The 17,138-nt window shown below is 37.8% G+C and overlaps 1 protein-coding gene and 1 pseudogene across 2 annotated transcripts in view; one reads left to right on the top strand and one right to left on the bottom strand.

Moving 5' to 3' along the window:
- Nucleotides 1-17,138, bottom strand: part of ZNF292 (zinc finger protein 292) — a 104,442-nt gene that overhangs the window by 84,241 nt on the left and 3,063 nt on the right. The gene's annotated exons all lie outside the window — the stretch shown is intronic.
- On the top strand, nucleotides 36-2,197 carry LOC100424845 (DNA-directed RNA polymerase I subunit RPA43 pseudogene; annotated as a pseudogene). The gene has a single exon (XR_013417095.1). The product of XR_013417095.1 is annotated as a DNA-directed RNA polymerase I subunit RPA43 pseudogene (transcript).

Consider the following 17,138-nt stretch of genomic DNA (forward strand, 5'->3'; position numbering starts at 1 on the left):
AAAAGTTATTAAAAATTAGCCAGGCATGGTGGTGTGGGCCCGTAGTCCTAGCTACTCAGGAAGCTGAGACAGGAGAATCACTTGAGCCCAGGAGTTCAAGACTGCAGGGAGCCATGATTGCACCACTGCACTTCTGGGCAAGAGTGAGACCTCAACTCAAAAAAAGAGAACATTTCCTTTTGTGTGGTGAGGAGTAAAATCCAAACTGCAATGAAAGGTAAAGAAATGAAACCAATAAAAACAATACCTTTCCAAGAAGTCTGGCAATAATGATGAGGTGAAAAAAAGAATTAAGGAAAACCTTTTTTAGGAAGAAGAAGTTTCACATAAGGAGAGAAGAAGTCAGAGGAAGGGGCAAAATCTGAAGAGAGATGACCAGTGAAACAAGAAGATGAGAAAGATATGTATACGTCTATACGCTAAAAGACAGAAGCGTGAAAAGTGATTAAGATTCAAAAGAGTGGGATGGTTCTCTGAAGCGGTGGGGATCAAGTACACATATGAAAAGATGTACTTTGGAAAGGGAACAGCCACTTCTTCCTTAGGTTTCCAAGGAAGGAAATGAAAAGTCCAGAGAAAATTTAAGACGACGACTTGGGGAAACATGTAAGATCACCTCAGTCTTCTCAATAAATTTTTAGAAACATTAGCACTGAGTATAGTTGTATAAATTTCACTGTTTGATATTATTGTTCCTCTGATAAAGTACAATTCCCCTATTCATACTATATACACATCAGTGCCGTGATTCCAGAGAAATATATTTAAAATCTTAGGTACTAAAAAAATGAGTTTAATGTGCCTTAGTAGGTAAGACAAGAATAAGCAGCATAAGTCTTTAAAAACTAAATCAAAGGTATGAAACTCTTCAGAAATGGCTTTTTTATGTTTCTAAGAACATTCACTATGTTAGTACAGAGAAGAAAGCAGTAGAAAGAGGAAATAGGAGGGAAAAACACCAGTTTAGGAAGAAAATACTGTCAGAAGAGAACTACACTTTAACTCCCTTCACGACCCCTGCCAATAATGCTGTTATATTCTAGAGTACTACGTGTCAAACTGTTCTGCAACAGTAACTTTTCTATTTTATACATCAAGGTATCAGGTAAGACTGGGGAGAAAAGGGAGTTTCCCTATTTTTTTTTCCGACTGTAAAACCACTATCTAGATGACAAGAAACTAAACAGTATTTTATTAACACTAAGATTAATGTTCTTGGACAAGCCACATGGCTGCAGGCTGCTCAGAGGCGCTGTGGCTGAAGATGTCCTTCCTCTCCTAGAGCTGCCGACCTATCCTGCTGCTTGGATGCTGGTGAATTGAATAGTCGCTATTCCTGCCTGGTGGCCCAGCCAAAAGCACATCACTCTGCTACCTTAACAGGAAATACACCGGCATTGCAGAGAAGGTCAATGTGAAGCTCCTGCACTATCTGAGAGCCTTTTGGGTGTCCCCATTGCATATAACATCAAAGTTGTGGTGAACTGGGAGATACTTATGATGATCAAGAACACATTAATCTTAACATTGAAGTAGATTTTGTTATTTTCTGCCCTGAACCAGGGCAAAAGGTACAGTTAACAAAGTGTCTTATAGTCAAACTGGCTATTTTGTACAAAAATATTTTAGTATGTCCATCCCTAAACCTGAGATGTTAGCTGACCAGTGGCAGGCCCTGGAGATATGTGTGGGTGATGAATCAGAATATGAAGTGTTTCATCTAGATTAAGATGCTGCTGAAATATTCTGCATTTAGGGAAAACCACCACTAGTTGACAATCCAAGAACTCTGAAGTTTCTGATAAACCAGCACTGAAGAAGCTTTTGAAAAACTTCCAAAGAAGAAAAAGAGAAACCAGAAACACCTAGAGATTAATGAAGTGGATGATGGTACCACAAGCTAGCAAATTTTGCAGATGTCACCCCAAAGGAAGAGTTAGACTTACAGGATGATTGCTAATGAGAATAACCTCTGGGAAGATGAGCCAAAGAAGAAGAAAAAGAAAAAGCATCAGAACTAGGACCCTGTTTTCCAAGGTAGTGACTCCAGCGGTTATCAAAGTGACCATAAAAAGAAGAAAAAAAAAGAAAAAAACACAGTGAAGAAGCTAAATTTACCCCACTTTTGGAATGCTCGCCTAAACAGAAAAGAAAAAAGTTATCTTCTTTAGGGAATTTTAAATATGATTCAGTTTGACTTACACAATAGATGAATGTTTTAAATGACATGGAATGCCAGTGTACATCAGCAGTTTACGAAACGGAACGCCTGATAAGGAGTTGGATTTTTTTGGGGGGGACCAAAATTACAAAACTGACAATAAATTAATCTGGAGAATTCCAATATTATTAAAGTGCCATTTTATTGTATATAGAAAAAGAGCTGCTGTGACTCTCAAGTCTTCCATCTTTCCAGGTTTTATGCTATATAAAGTTATTTCTATAACCTTAAGACTACCAAAAGGACATTATAATACGATATTATTCGTATTAAAGAATGAGTTAAATATAGATTTTTAATTTTATTTGTAACAGATTTCACCTTTAATCATTACATGCCATTTCATTTTTTAATTTAAATTTTTCTTTTTTTTTTTTGAGACAGAGTCTCATTCTGTCACTCAGGCTAGAATGCAGTGGTGCAATCTTGGATCACTGAGACCTTGACTTCCCAGGCTCAGGTGATCCTCTCATCTCAGCCTCCTGAGTAGCCGGGACTACAGGTGTGTACCACCATGCCCAGCTAATATTTTGTATTTTTTATAGAGATGAGGTTTTGCCATGTTGCCCAGGCTGGTCTCAAACACCTGGGCTCAAGTAAGCCACCCGCCTTGGTCTCCCAAAGTGCTGCGATTACAGGTATAAGCCACCATGCCTGGTCCTATTTTAGTCTGCATTTTGAAAAACTCAGGGCATTTATTGGTATTAGGTTTTCCTTTATCATGACTACTATGGTACTTCTATTGTTTAACTCAGAATGGTTAAACATTCTAAAGAATGCTTAATTAGTCTCCAGGGTGCTAATGAACCATGCCTCTGACTGACTCCTGGGGAACAATACTCACTATTCTTTCCCACCAGGTGCATATATATTGTTTTCTTTTTTCTTTAAGTCTAAGAGGTTGATGAAAAGAGCTGTTCTCTTGTTACTTGTCCATTTGTGCCTCAACCATTCGGATTCCGCTGTGTCTTGGAGGAGGAGTTGGATGAAGGCAGGATAAATGTGATTCTGACTACTGGGAAATTTCCTGATTACTTTTTAATGATTGGGGTAGGCTATCATAAATTGTTCTAAAGAGAAAACAGCTGTTCACTGCTTTTACTGAGAAAATGTAGCAAACAAGGTGGATGCAGTTCCTTTCCTCATTGGGTGTCATAGGGGAAATAGTACACAGTATAAAAGATTACAGAAAATTAGTAACTGTGCTAGGTGCTATGAAGAAAAAGAAATTACCCATTCACAGTTACCTTTGTTAGTATTTGCAAACACATAAATGGTTGAATTGAACTCTCCATGTCAGGCATATTTGTTGCCATTTAACTAGTACCAGACATAGTGCTAATCTCATAGTTTAATGTTCAACAATAAGTATGGTCCGCTAGTGGTATATCTTTATTTAAATCTAGATGATAGGATATAGAGGTTGGAGAGTGGCAGACATTCACACTGGTTTACAAGTAGATGTGCCGACAACGAAAGGGTGCAAACCAGTATATTTCATTACAATTGAGATTCATGTGAGTATACATACAGCCCTTGAAATGTAACTAGTCCAAGCTGACATATGTCATCAGTATAAAATACATACCAGACTTTGAAGATGTACAAAAAAAGACTGTAAACTATGTCAATTTTTATGTTGGTGAAATTACAACATTTTTGATATAGTGGGTTAAATAATTTTTTAAAACTAATATCCTTTTATGAGGGAACATTTTGGATCTACTCCTCTTAAATGTATTAATAGCTAACAATTACTCTGTAATTCTAGCACCATAATAAGCAAAGCACTCAGCAAACGTTATGCCTTAATCACAACAGCTTTAAGCAGGTATTATTATTATTACCTCCAGTCTATAAGTAAGAACAGAGATTTAAACATACACACACACACACACACACACACACACACCCCTGAAGTCCTTCAGGAAGTGCCAGAGTTGGAATTCAAATCATAGTTCAAAATGTATTCTTTTAGTTACTGTATAATCCCAGCTTCTCTCTCATCCCCAGCCTCTCAAATTCTAGTTTAAAATTTTGGACAAAGGAAAGGTTTCAACTATAAAGCCACTAATCTTCTCCCAGTACATTCACTCCCATCAACTAACTCCAAACCCTCCACCACACACACACAAAAGGATCTTTTATAAAGTACTATAAAGTCTAATCCTACCCTCTTCAAAATGCGGGCTTTAAACAAATTAATAAATCAGTAATTTAACATTATTTTTAAAACTGATAATCATGGATAACTTTGAAAACAGTGGAATTATTAATGTTTTAAAATTATGCTAGGTCATATCATACATAAAACATCCAAAGTGTTTCCAAAGTAGTCTAAGTGTAAACGAAAATGTTACTGTATATTACAACGATCATTTAAAATATTTATGGCTTTCATCAGTTCTAATAACAATCACAAAAGGTCCCCATTTCAAGGATAAAGAAACAAAGAAATGCTGTAAGTGGCATGCCAAGCTCACAATAAACAGTATGTATAAAACCAACATCCTTAGAATCCCAAGATTTTAATTCACAGTATCTAATGGGCTGTCAAGCAAACTATACATGGAAGACAAAATCTAGGATATAGTTTCTTTTGGTCAAATGAAACAAGATCTATAGAGGATGGTTTTCATGGAGGAAAAAATTCACACCACAAATATTTTCATTGAATTATAGGTAAATCCTCAAAGGTCTTTTGGTGTTGAAGATAATTTCTCCTTAGGCAGAATGTGCAACATCAGGTAACCTTTTCAAAAATACTTCATAAATGAGTCACAACACTGGATATACTGATCAATTTATTGCCAACATATTCAACTTCACTTACTAGGGTTAATTCTTAATTGCTAAAGAAGCAGTTTTATAATACATGCATTCAGAAATGCTTTCTATAAAATATCTTCATGCTGATGAACTTCATAGTCAGTTTGAGGATATAAATTTTATTGACAATGTCATTTTATGCAATGTGCACTATCCTATTTTAGGGTGGCAATTAAAAAAAATCCCAAACCAAGGTTTAAAATAAGATTATACAAATATGAATAGGTTAAGTCATGGAATAAATCGCCAGATTCAAACTACTTAAGTATCAGTCTTTTATGTTTTAGTCTTTTAAAATAATATAATAATCTTGTAGAAGTTGTTTTTTAAAAACTAAAAATTTGCATTATTCCATAATATAATGTTAATGCTTTTGAGTTAACGTATAGTGATGTTTTAAGTTTTATATATAGTGAAATCTATCACATTTGCAAAAAGTAGGGAAAGATCAGCAATACATGCACATGTTCATATAGAAAAATGCAAAATGTAAACTATTTTGAGTATATACAAATTCTAGCCTGGGCATGGTGGCTCATGCCTGTAACCCCAGCACTCTGGGAGTCTGAGATGGGCAAACTGCTTGAGCCCAGGAGATCAAGACAAACCTGGGCAACATGGCAAAACACTGTCTCCACTAAAAATACCAAAAATTAGCTGGGCATGGTAGTGCACATCTGTAGTCCCAGCTATCCAAGACGGCTGAGGTGGGAGGATCGCTTGAGCCTGGGAGGTGGACGCTGAAGTGAGATCTGATGGCGTCACTGCATTCCAGCCTGGGTGACAGTGAGACCCTGTCTCAAAAAAACCAAACAAACAAACAAAAAACAACTAAATGCTAATGGCTCATCTTTTAAAAGTAGCATAATCATTCCTATTTACTGGAAATAATTTTCTCAATATCACAAATAACTACTTCAATTAACTTTAGTAAATCAAAATTAGTGCTAGACTTAATTTAGATTATTTATATCAAATAGTTTTCTGATATCTGTATAACACTGTCTGCAATGAGGAGCCGAGCCAACGGTTAATTACAGGGGGCCCTCAGTATCCATGGGTTCCATATCCACAGATTCAACAATCTTCGTTGGAAAATACATTTAAAAAAAAAAAAGAAAAAAAAGCAGACCGGGCACAGTGGCTCACATCTGTAATCCCAGCAATTTGGGAGGCTGAGGTGAGCGAATCACTTCAGGGTCAGGAGTTCGAGACTAGCCCGGCCAAAGTGGTGAAACCCTGTCTTTACTAAAAATACAAAAATTAGCCGGGCATGGTGGCACGCCTGTAACTGCAGCTACTCGGCAGGCTGAGTCACGAGAATCACTTGAACCCAGGAGGTGGAGGCTGCAGTGAATGGAGATAGTGCCACTGCACTGCAGCCTGGGTGATAGAGCAAGATTTTGTCTCAAAAAAATAAAAATTAAAAAAAGCAATAAAAAGTAACAATACAACAATAAAAATACAAATAAAAAACCAAATCCGTATAACAACTATTTACGTACATACATCTACAGAGAAAGCATTTGGGAGGATATGCTAGGTTATATGCAAATACTATGCCATTTCATTTAAGGGACTTGAGCATCTGGGGATTTTGGAATCCAAGGGGGGTCCTGGAGCCAATTGTCTATGAATACCAAGGGATTATTGTACTATCTTTAAACTTAATAACCTCTTTCTAAATATAAAACCTGTAATCAGCCGGGCACGGTGGCTCACACCTGTAATCCCAGCAATTTGGGAGGCTGAGATGGGCGGATCACCTGAGGTCAGGAGTTCGGGACCACCCTGGCCAACATGGTGAAACCCCGTCTCTAATAAAGATAGAAAAATTAGCCAGGTATGGTGGTGCGTGCCTGTAATCCCAGTTACTCGGGAGGCTGAGGCAGGAGAATCACTTGAACCCAGGAGGCAGAGGTTGTAGTGAGCTGAGATCGTGCCACTGCACTCTAGCCTGGGTGACAAGAGCAAAACTCTACCTAAAAAAAAAAAAAAAAAACTATTATGAAGCTAATATATCACCTCCTATATCAGGCATCAATAAGGATGCCAAATGTTCCACATGAAGACATTTTCCAGGTATTTGAAATTTTATTTTTTAAAGCACTGCTTAGTTTTAGCCATTTAACCCTATGCCTCAGTCTTCCTAAATAATCACTTAATTTTTGATGACGCTGGGTCACACTGAGCAAGTATTATATAGTAGTAATGGTGAGGTCGTAGGAGGCAATTTAAATTAACTTGGATACTAAAACAAACTAAATGGTTCTTGAATCCTATGATCTCATAGGCCTTCAGATTAAACAATTAATCGTTAGTAAAGCATCTAACAGTGCCTGTTCCGAATACTGATTCCCTGTCTCTTCAATCTGGTTGGTCTTGCCTCTAACTCCAAGGTTCCACCCATTTGCAGATTATGGAAATTAGGTAATTGAATTTCCTAACTTGTAAGTAAAACAACGTTACTGATTTTGGACAATGACAGTCTGAGTGAGGATGGGTGCCTTCAGTCCAAGACAATGGAGAAGCTTCACTAAGAGTCCTTTTGGTTCTGCCTTTACAGGTAAAGAAAGGACTACACTCTGGATAATCACATTTGGTTTAACTTTGAATGCCAGTTAGGTGGCATTTTCTGAATTAGCCAAGAATTCCTACACAATCTTAGTTCAAATTACTTTCTCAACCACATAAAGAGCAGCAAAATATATCTAACAAACATAGCTCTCCTCAATCTCATAATCTCAAAAGTATTTCAGGAAAACTAAATGTACAAACAGCAAGGTTGTCATTGAAACAGAAGTTTTTTGTTTTTTGTTTCTGAGATGGCGTTTCACTTCACTCTTGTTGACCAGGCAGGAATGCAATGGTGTGATCTTGGCTCACTGCAACCACTGCCTCCCTAGTTTAAGCGATTCTCCCGGCTCAGCCTCCCAAGTAGCTGGGATTACAGGCATGTGCCACCAAGCCCAGCTAACTTGTGTAGTTTTAGTAGAGACAGGGTTACACCATGTTGGTCAGGCTGGTCTAAAACTCCTGACTTGAGGTGATCCACCCATCTCATCCTCCCAAAGTGCTGGGATTACAGGCATGAGCCACTGCACCCGGCCTAAAACAGAAGATTCAAGAGTCAGTTTTACTTTAACTGAAAACGAAATGTACTGAGGGAAAAAATATTTCAGGATTGACTTCAGAAGTTTAACTTTTGCAAGTTTTTTGCTAAAGTGACAGCAAATTTTTCCTATACCAATAGTACAGTGTCTGCCATGAATTAAGCACCAAGTAACTGCTAATGGAATAAATAAATGATTCTTCCTGCAGTTCATTTCCTAGTTTATGGAAATAAATAGTAGTATTTTTACTATTAAAGTAGTTTTTTAACACTACTACAATAAAACAGTATAACCTATTTCAGGAAGAGTCAAGTAACTCTTTTAACAAAAGAACACGGGAGGCACAGGCAGCAAAATATATTTAATTTGGACCTGGGGGCTAACCATATCCTAACTCTGGCACCTTGGGCAAATCAAAACTCAAAAGTGTTAATATTTGAGGACAAGTAAAGCTCTGAGAAAAAATCTCAAAGAAATACTTACGGAGAACTTACTACATCAAAGCATTGTATGTCCAATGAAGGAATCCAAAATCTACTGAGGACATAGAGCATGCAACAAAGAAACAAAAGGCAACAAATGCACACATATTTATGACTCATGTATATTTTCCTAACCAAAACTGAAAAAGTTAGAACAAATTTTCAAACATTGAAAATAAAGTTAAATCATACTGAAAAATCCATGCTATACAAGCAACATAACATAGTCAATGACAGAAGTCAGAAGTAACTCTCAGAGCAAGTGCAGACCAGAGAAGGGTATACTCGGAAAACACGTAATCATCCTGGGCTTTAAGGTACAAGTAGAGTTGAGAATGACTCAAAAACTACTTGTTCATGATGTCTTCCTTATGCCAGACACTGTGCTGGGAGCCTTCACCAGTGTCTCCTACCCTCTATGGGTGGGCATTTATCATCCCTTACCTCAGCCTTATTTTTTCAAAGAAAGCATGACTTACGGAGCTGAATATTTCTCCCAGATTGTGGGGGAGCTGTTAGTTGAACTCAAAGCCATTTGGCTTTCCACTATTGTAACATTGCAAAGTTATCTAAGCAGTCACAAAGGCAGTAAAATGAACAGGTATGCTTGTGAGGAATTAATAAACTTGGAGCAGAAAGTTCCTGTAGAATAATAAAAAGTAATGCTGAAAAAAGTAGGAGGGAGAGCACTGGGTTCATGCTTAAATGTAGGTTTTTTCCTACGCATCAGTATTTCTCAAATTGGGTTCTGTGAACATAATGTTGGGTTTCTAGCATTCACTTTAAGAAATGTAAAACTGGCCAGGTGACGGGGCTCACGCCTGTAATCCCAACAGTTTGGGAGGCCAAGGCAGGCAGATCACCTGAGGTCAGGAGTTTGAGACCAGCCTGGGCAACATGGCAAAACCCCGTCTCTACTAAAAATACAAAAATTAGCCGGACTTAGTGGTGCCTGCCTGTAGTCCCAGCCACTCGGGAAGCTGAGGCAGGAGACTCACTTAAACAGGGAGGCAGAGGTTGCAGTGAGCTGAGATCATGCCATTGCACTCCAGCCTGGCAGACAAGAGAGAAACTCTATCTCAAAAAAAAGAAAAAAGAAAAGAAAAGAAATGTGAAACTGTATTTTAATTTTGATGCTTCTAAATAAAAGAATGTTCTGGGCCAACTAGACTAAAAGACTAGCTTAAACATAGGGACTGCCTACTTTTTTACTTACTACTGAATTGAATCCCAGTAACCCTCTAAAAGAGTATTTTTCAAACTGTGGGTTATGACCTATTGGTGGATTATAAAATCAAGAGTAACATTTTAAAATAAGTAAAAACAGAATGTGTCACACATAGTAAGGATAAGTATTGTTTTGTGGTCATTTTGTTTCAGTGTGACAACTAAATAGTGAAGTAAAATAAAGTTACATCTTACTCCAGGTTGAGTATCCCTAATCTGAAAATGCTTGGGACCAGAGTGTTTACCATTTCAGATTTGGAATGTTGAACCTGAATAAGCTGAGGTGAATAATTTGTAACTCTGAGATCTACAGACTTACTCTCTTTGATTTCTGCAAACTGAAGTTTGAGAAACACTGTTACAAGAAGTAGTCTGCCACTGAGAAAGACAAAAGCAGGACTTTGGAGAATTTCACAAACTGAAAGGAATGTTAAAAGCAAGTTCATTGGGACAAGAACTAGGATGTCATTATCAGACTATACAAGGTAGAGATAATGCAACACAACAAATTCAGACCAGGTTTAATATCAAGGTAAAGAACCATGGTAAATAAAGTGGTCATTCTAGCCACGCAAGGTGGCTCACGCCTGTAATCCCAGCACTTTGGGAGGCTGAGTAGGGCGGATCAAGAGGTCAGGAGATCGAGACCAGCCTGGCTAACATGGTGAAACCCCATCTCTAATAGTACCAAAAAAAAAAAAAAAAAAAATTAGACGGGCATGGTGGCACATGCCTGTAGTCCCAGCTACTTGGAGGTGGAGGCAAAAGAATCACTTGAACCTGGGAGGCGGAGGTTGCAGTGAGTCGAGATCACCCCATTGCACTCCAGCCTGGGCAACAGAGTGAGACTCCATATCAAAAACAAAACAAAAACAAAAACGAGGTCATTCCACAAATATTCTAAAGTCTCAGTGATGGGGTGAGGATGCCTCTCTTCTATTTAGAGACTGAGATCAGAAAGCAGGAATGGGAATGACTTTTGCCAATCAGATGGACACAGATGTGGTTAGAGAAGATGAGTGACAAGAAAGAAAGCAGAGGCAATAGCAATTGAGAGTAAAAAATTAAATTTGTCCTATAAAAGTGCCTCACACTGCAGTAGGGAATAAAGGGAAATGGGACATGTAGTAGAGTGTTACAGAAATGGTCCCTAAAGAATCACATCTCCCTGTACCCATAGCATGTGTGGTCTCCTTCCCACAAAGAGGCTGAGTTTGACCACTTAATTGGCAGTAGCCAACAGGACATCAGTATAAATATGACACCAGGAGGGGCATACAAAGTAAAGCATGTGTGGAAAAGAACTTACTCTCTTGATACCATGTAAAGAAATCCAGGCTACCTTACTAGAGAAGGCTAAGAAGAGAGAAATAAGCCAGCCCAAGTGAAGCCTTTAGACCAGCCTGACAACCACCAGACATATGAATGAAACCATCTGGGACCATTCAGCCCCAGATAACCTGACAGCTGACAGCAGAACCACTCAGCCGACCCACTGACTTGCGAACAATAATAAAAACGGCTGTTCTTTTAAAGGCAGTAAGTTTTTGGATAGTCTGTAACATGACAGTAACTGATACAGGATACTTGGGGGGGCGGGGTGGGGGAAACAAGGGTTGTAACATTCTGAATTTAACTTTTATTTCAATGCCTCAAACACAGAAGGATGAGTCTTTAGGCCATGTAACCATAAATCTATGCTTACAAGATTTATCAAAACTTCTTGGCTTGGCATCCTAAACTCTTAGTCTGGTTTTAATCTATCCTTTCAATCCTATCACTTGACATTTTTCTCCAAAAACACCAGTTTGAATAGTTGGTCCATTTATCTAAGCTTTTATTCTCAACCCTCCCACTTCTCTTTGGTTATCCAAAATCCTTCAAGATCCAATGTAAATAGTGTTTTCCTTTCCTGCTCAATTTCTGGCTACAATAATTTTAAGATGCTCTACACTTCTTTGAATCCATACTTATTACACCGCTAGATGCCTTACTATCTAATACTGTCACTTAACAGTTAATACACACTGTTGATTTTGTAAGCTCTTTAAGGTAGAGGTCCACTCCATAATTCTCCATAGCTACCTTAGTGTTCCCACATAAGAGCAATTTAAACATCTGATTAGAATAAATCAAGAAAAGATATATATAACTGAAATGTATGTGTGGGTTTTTTTGTTTTTTTGTTTTTTTTTTAAGGTGGAGTCTTGATCTGTCGCCCAGGCTGGAGTGCAGTGGCATGATTTAGGCTCACTGCAAGCTCTGCCTCCCGTGTTCACATCATTCTCCTGCCTCAGCCTCTGGAGTAGCTGGTACTACAGGTGCCCACTACCACACCCGGCTAATTTTTTGTATTTTTAGTTGAGACGGGGTTTCACCGTGTTAGCCAGGATGGTCTAGATCTCCTGACCTCCTGATCCGCCCACCTCGGCCTCCCAAAGTGCTGGGATTACAGGCGTGAGCCACTGTGCCAGGCCTTATGTATGTAACTGAATTTTAACAAATCTTCTTAGCTGAACATACTTACTTAGAGACCTTTAGTCTTTCTTTTTAAAATGTAAGTCAAGGGGGAAAAGGTAACATTTTTCTTTTGAGATACATTGTGCAACTGCCAATGCCAAAACAAAAACAATGAATCAAGAGGGTCTCCTGGAAAACAATACATTGTTAAAAGTTGCAGTGCATGCTGACAAACATACTAATGAAAGCAAACTTTCCATTTTACAACTATAAGAGGATACTCACATTGATTGGTTAATTTTATAAACTGAATTTATCTGTAGGAGTTGGGAAAAATAATGTAACCTCTCATCTTTGACAGAAGCTCAAGAAAATAAGTACAGCAGCAGTTTTACAGATAAAAACCTATGAAAATCCTGTTTGGCAGGTTATTATATGTTATGAAGTACATCTGCAGAATGAATGTTCTCTTCCCTCATTTTAATTTAGGACCAAAAAGGATAAGAAGGGGACAAGCACAGCTTAGTAAAGTTTTCCCCTTTGCTAAAATTGATATAAGCATATTCTGCAAAGTAGAATTTATTATCTCTAACATGCAATCACACTAATTATGAACATTTAAAACATTATTTCCCCTGAGCATTATCTAAACTTCTAAAAGTTTAAATGACTTATTGCTCCCTCAATACCTGAAGTAATTATCACTAATTAACAAGCAAGCTATCTTTTCTTCTGATTTGAAGTGTCCTACAAATTAAGATAGCCTCCGGGCGCGGTGGCTCAAGCCTGTAATCCCAGCACTTTGGGAGGCCGAGACGGGCGGATCACGAGGTCAGGAGATCGAGACCATCCTGGCTGACACGGTGAAACCCCGTCTCTACTAAAAAATACAAAAACTTAGCCGGGCGAGGTGGCGGGCGCCTGTAGTCCCAGCTACTCGGGAGGCTGAGGCAGGAGAATGGCGTAAACCCGGGAGGCGGAGCTTGCAGTGAGCTGAGATCTGGCCACTACACTCCAGCCTGGGCGACAGAGCGAGACTCCGTCTCAAAAAAAAAAAAAAAAAAAAAAAAAAAAAAAGAGTCTAATTTTTAAGGAAAATGCTTAGTTTCAAAGCTCTTGCAGTTATAATCAAAGCTAAGCAAAACATGTATATAAACAAAAGAATCAACTTGTATCAAACTGATGAGACATAAAATATAGAGAAATGTCTAAATATGTAACCTACACATTCTGTAGCTCTAACAGTTTTAATTTGGTTTTTATTTCTTATACCAATCAGGCACCACTAATGGCTAATAAAGGTAATGAAGACTAGCTCAAATAGTACCTTCTTGGTAAAGCCTTCCCTGATACCCCAGCCTGAAGTGCTTACTACCTACTTTGAACTCTTTAAGTTACTATACATAAAATTAACTTACTCTCCCAAATATCCACTGATAATGAACTGATTAATCAGACACAGTCATAGACTAGAATTACTATACACTATACAACAGAAAGCCATAAACTTACATGAGCAGCTATGGAATGAGCTAGAAGATGCCTCTGGGGGGAGGGAAAGCAAGATGCAGTGTAGTTATCTTTATTTTCTTAAAAAGAGCAAACTAGTTCTGGAAACTATTAAGGGATTTGTCTTCATGGAAATGAGACCAGAACTCTAGAATGGGAAAAAGATCAAGTTTTCATTGTATGCCCTTTCTCAGGGTGAATTTTTAAAAACCATTTCAATTAGTACATTTTCAATTTAAAACAAAACAAAACAAACAACAAAAAAGCAAAACCAGGCTGGGTGCAGAGGCTCATGCCCATAGTCCCAGCACTTTGGGAGACCAAGGTGGGAGGATTGCCTGAGCCCAGGAGTCTGAGATCAACCTGGGCAACGTAGGGAGATCTTGTCTCCACAAAAAATGTTAAAGTCAGTCAGGCATGTTGATGTGCACCTGTAGTCCCAGCTACCCGGCACGCTGAGGCAGGAGGATCACTTAAGCCCAGCTGGTTAAGGATGTAGTGAGCCGTGACTGTGTCACTGCACTCCTGCCTGGGTGACAGAGTGGAGACCCTGTCTCAGAAAAAATAAATAAATAAAATAAAAATAAAGCAAAACGAATTTGTTAGTTAATACACTGCCTTTTGACATCTTTTCAGCTGTCATTTTGAAGTGATATTTAAATATTATCTTACTAATTTATATCCCACTAGTCGCCCATATCTTTTATTTCCTGTAACATCTAAATCTAGGTCCTTGCATATAAATGCTTAAAAGTACGGAATTTGTTACACCAAAATGTCAAACCTTTGCTTTAATCAGGATAATTATGCTGAAGTTGCTGCCTTCTTTAACCTAGTAAGAGTTGTTTTACTAACTGTTTAAGTAATTGCTTGTAATTTCTGCTAAGAAAGTAGAAAGCTTCTTGACCTCTCATGGTCAGTACAAATTATACTTAAATATAGTTGAATATAATTTACCTGAACCTGTTCCAAATTAACCATATATCTGGAGCTTAACTATCTCAATATGAAAAGAGTATAAGGACTAAAAACAAAACAAAACAAAAAACAAAAAAAACCCTTCTAAATATATTATTTTTCTTTCTATTCAATGTTTCTGAAAAGGGCACTGCAGGTATTTAGACAGAGGGATTATGTTTCCATTTGTTGGGACTGTCCTGATCACTTCAGAGAATTTAGCATTCAGGGTCATGGGCACTAAATGCCAGTACCACATCCCTAGTCATAGCAACATCCAAAAGCCTGATCCCACATATTTCTAAGTGCCCTTGAAGAGATAACTGGAGGTAGGGAAAGTACTATGTCCAGTTGAGAAGCACTGCTTATATGAACTAAGAAAATTTTATATATATACACACACTTCATATATATGTATATACACACACACATCGTACATATGTATATACACACACACACCCACACACACATACTTTTTTTTATTAGAGTCTCTTGTATCTTATATCCTCTGCAACATCTAAACCTAGGTCCTTGCACATACATATACACACACATGTATGTGTATGTGTGTGTGTATTATACACACACACACGCGACTGCAATTCAACCCTTTAAAACAACTGTCAGCCACCAGATCACTACTGATCAATGGTCAATAACAGTTACAATCAACCAGTCAGTCAGTCCAGTATATAGTGCTGTCAGTAAATATCATACTCCAACAAATCAACTATTACAATGGCCAATTTTTCCAACCATTATTTTAAAATATCTTTAGAACAACTCCTCTGTTGGAATGCTTCTTTTAAAACTCCCAAATAACCTTCCTCTTTACTGTACTCATCTCTGCAATAAAATATATAAATCACAGTTTACGATTATCTGTCTACCTTCCTCCAGAGACTATAAACTCTTTGAAGCCAGGGACCATGATCATGCTTGCCTAGCCTGTATACAGTAGAAATGTTGAATGACTGACTACTGGCCCAGTCTAATACAATTAACTAGTTCAAAAGATTCCAATTATAACCAATTTTTTATATAATAAATACAGTAATAATCCTAAAACAAGTAAATGCAAGAAATTACTTCTGGTTATTCTATATACTTATTCTAAGCCAATTTTAAGAAATTGGGTTGGTTATATTGCCCATATTAAAGCTAACTTTGAAAAGATACAAGGAAATTTAAGAGCTGGGCGTGGTGGTGTATGAGGTCTCAGCTACTTAGAAGGCTGAGAAAGGGCCAGGCGTGGTGGTTCATGTCTGTAATCCCACACTTTGGGAGGCTGAGGGGGGCGGAACCAGCCTGACCAAGAAGGAGAAACCCTGTCTCTAGTAAAAATACAAAATTAGTCGGGCATGATGGCACATGCCTGTAATCCCAACTACTCGGGAGGCTGAGGCAGGAGAATTGCTTGAACCCAAGAGGCAGAGGTTGTGGTGAGCCCAAATTGCGCCATTGTACACCAGCCTGGGTGACAGAGTTAAACTCCAACTCAAAAAAAAAAAAAAAAAAAAAGAAGGCTGAGACAGGAGGATCACTTGAGCCTAAGAGTTTGAGGTTGAGATCATACCTGGGCAATGTAGCAAGACCCCATTTCCCAAAAAATAAAATAAAATAAGGAAAATTTAAGATTTATGACAGGCGCTCTACCATGCCCATCCTCCACTTACTCTTCCCTCCTCCCACTTAAGCTTTAAGCAAATTCTCATTTAAATAAGCAAAGAGGGGGGCTTATTTCCAGAAAGAGCAAAACAACACTGTTAAGAAAAGCATTTAATGCCTTTCGTTTCTATTCTGCTACTCAGAATTTAAAAAAATCTATTAATCTCCTACCTCACTCAAAAATAAAATTCTATAAACTAGGGATCATAAGCAACTCCTATTTCTGTGGGTTTCACCACATTCTCCAGAAACTTAACTTTTGTTAATAAACATTACATAGAAAGTAAACTAATTCATTTTTTAAAGTAAATGCAAAAATAAGGGTTACACAAGCACTAAGCATCAACACTGGCAGAATATTAATTCTGAAGCCCATTAACTTTGACAAACGTTTATTCATCTTTGCCTTCTTGAAGCATGTGACTATCCCAGTTTTACAGGAAAAGCTTAAATAGAAAAAGTTAAACAATAATCTCAAGATTAGAAACTAACAGATAATTTCTAGCTCCTAGTATCCCTGGCACTCACTATATTTAGATTGTGCCAATAAATTCTACAACTGTTAAACACTGCTTCACTCAACTTCGTATCAAAATGCTAGGTAGTAATTGCTAAGATACAATTTTATTTTTATTTTTTATTTTTCTGAGCCAGAATTTTGCTCTGTCACCT

Source organism: Macaca mulatta, chromosome 4 (genome assembly GCF_049350105.2).
Source record: "Macaca mulatta isolate MMU2019108-1 chromosome 4, T2T-MMU8v2.0, whole genome shotgun sequence".
Lineage (NCBI taxonomy): Eukaryota > Metazoa > Chordata > Mammalia > Primates > Cercopithecidae > Macaca > Macaca mulatta.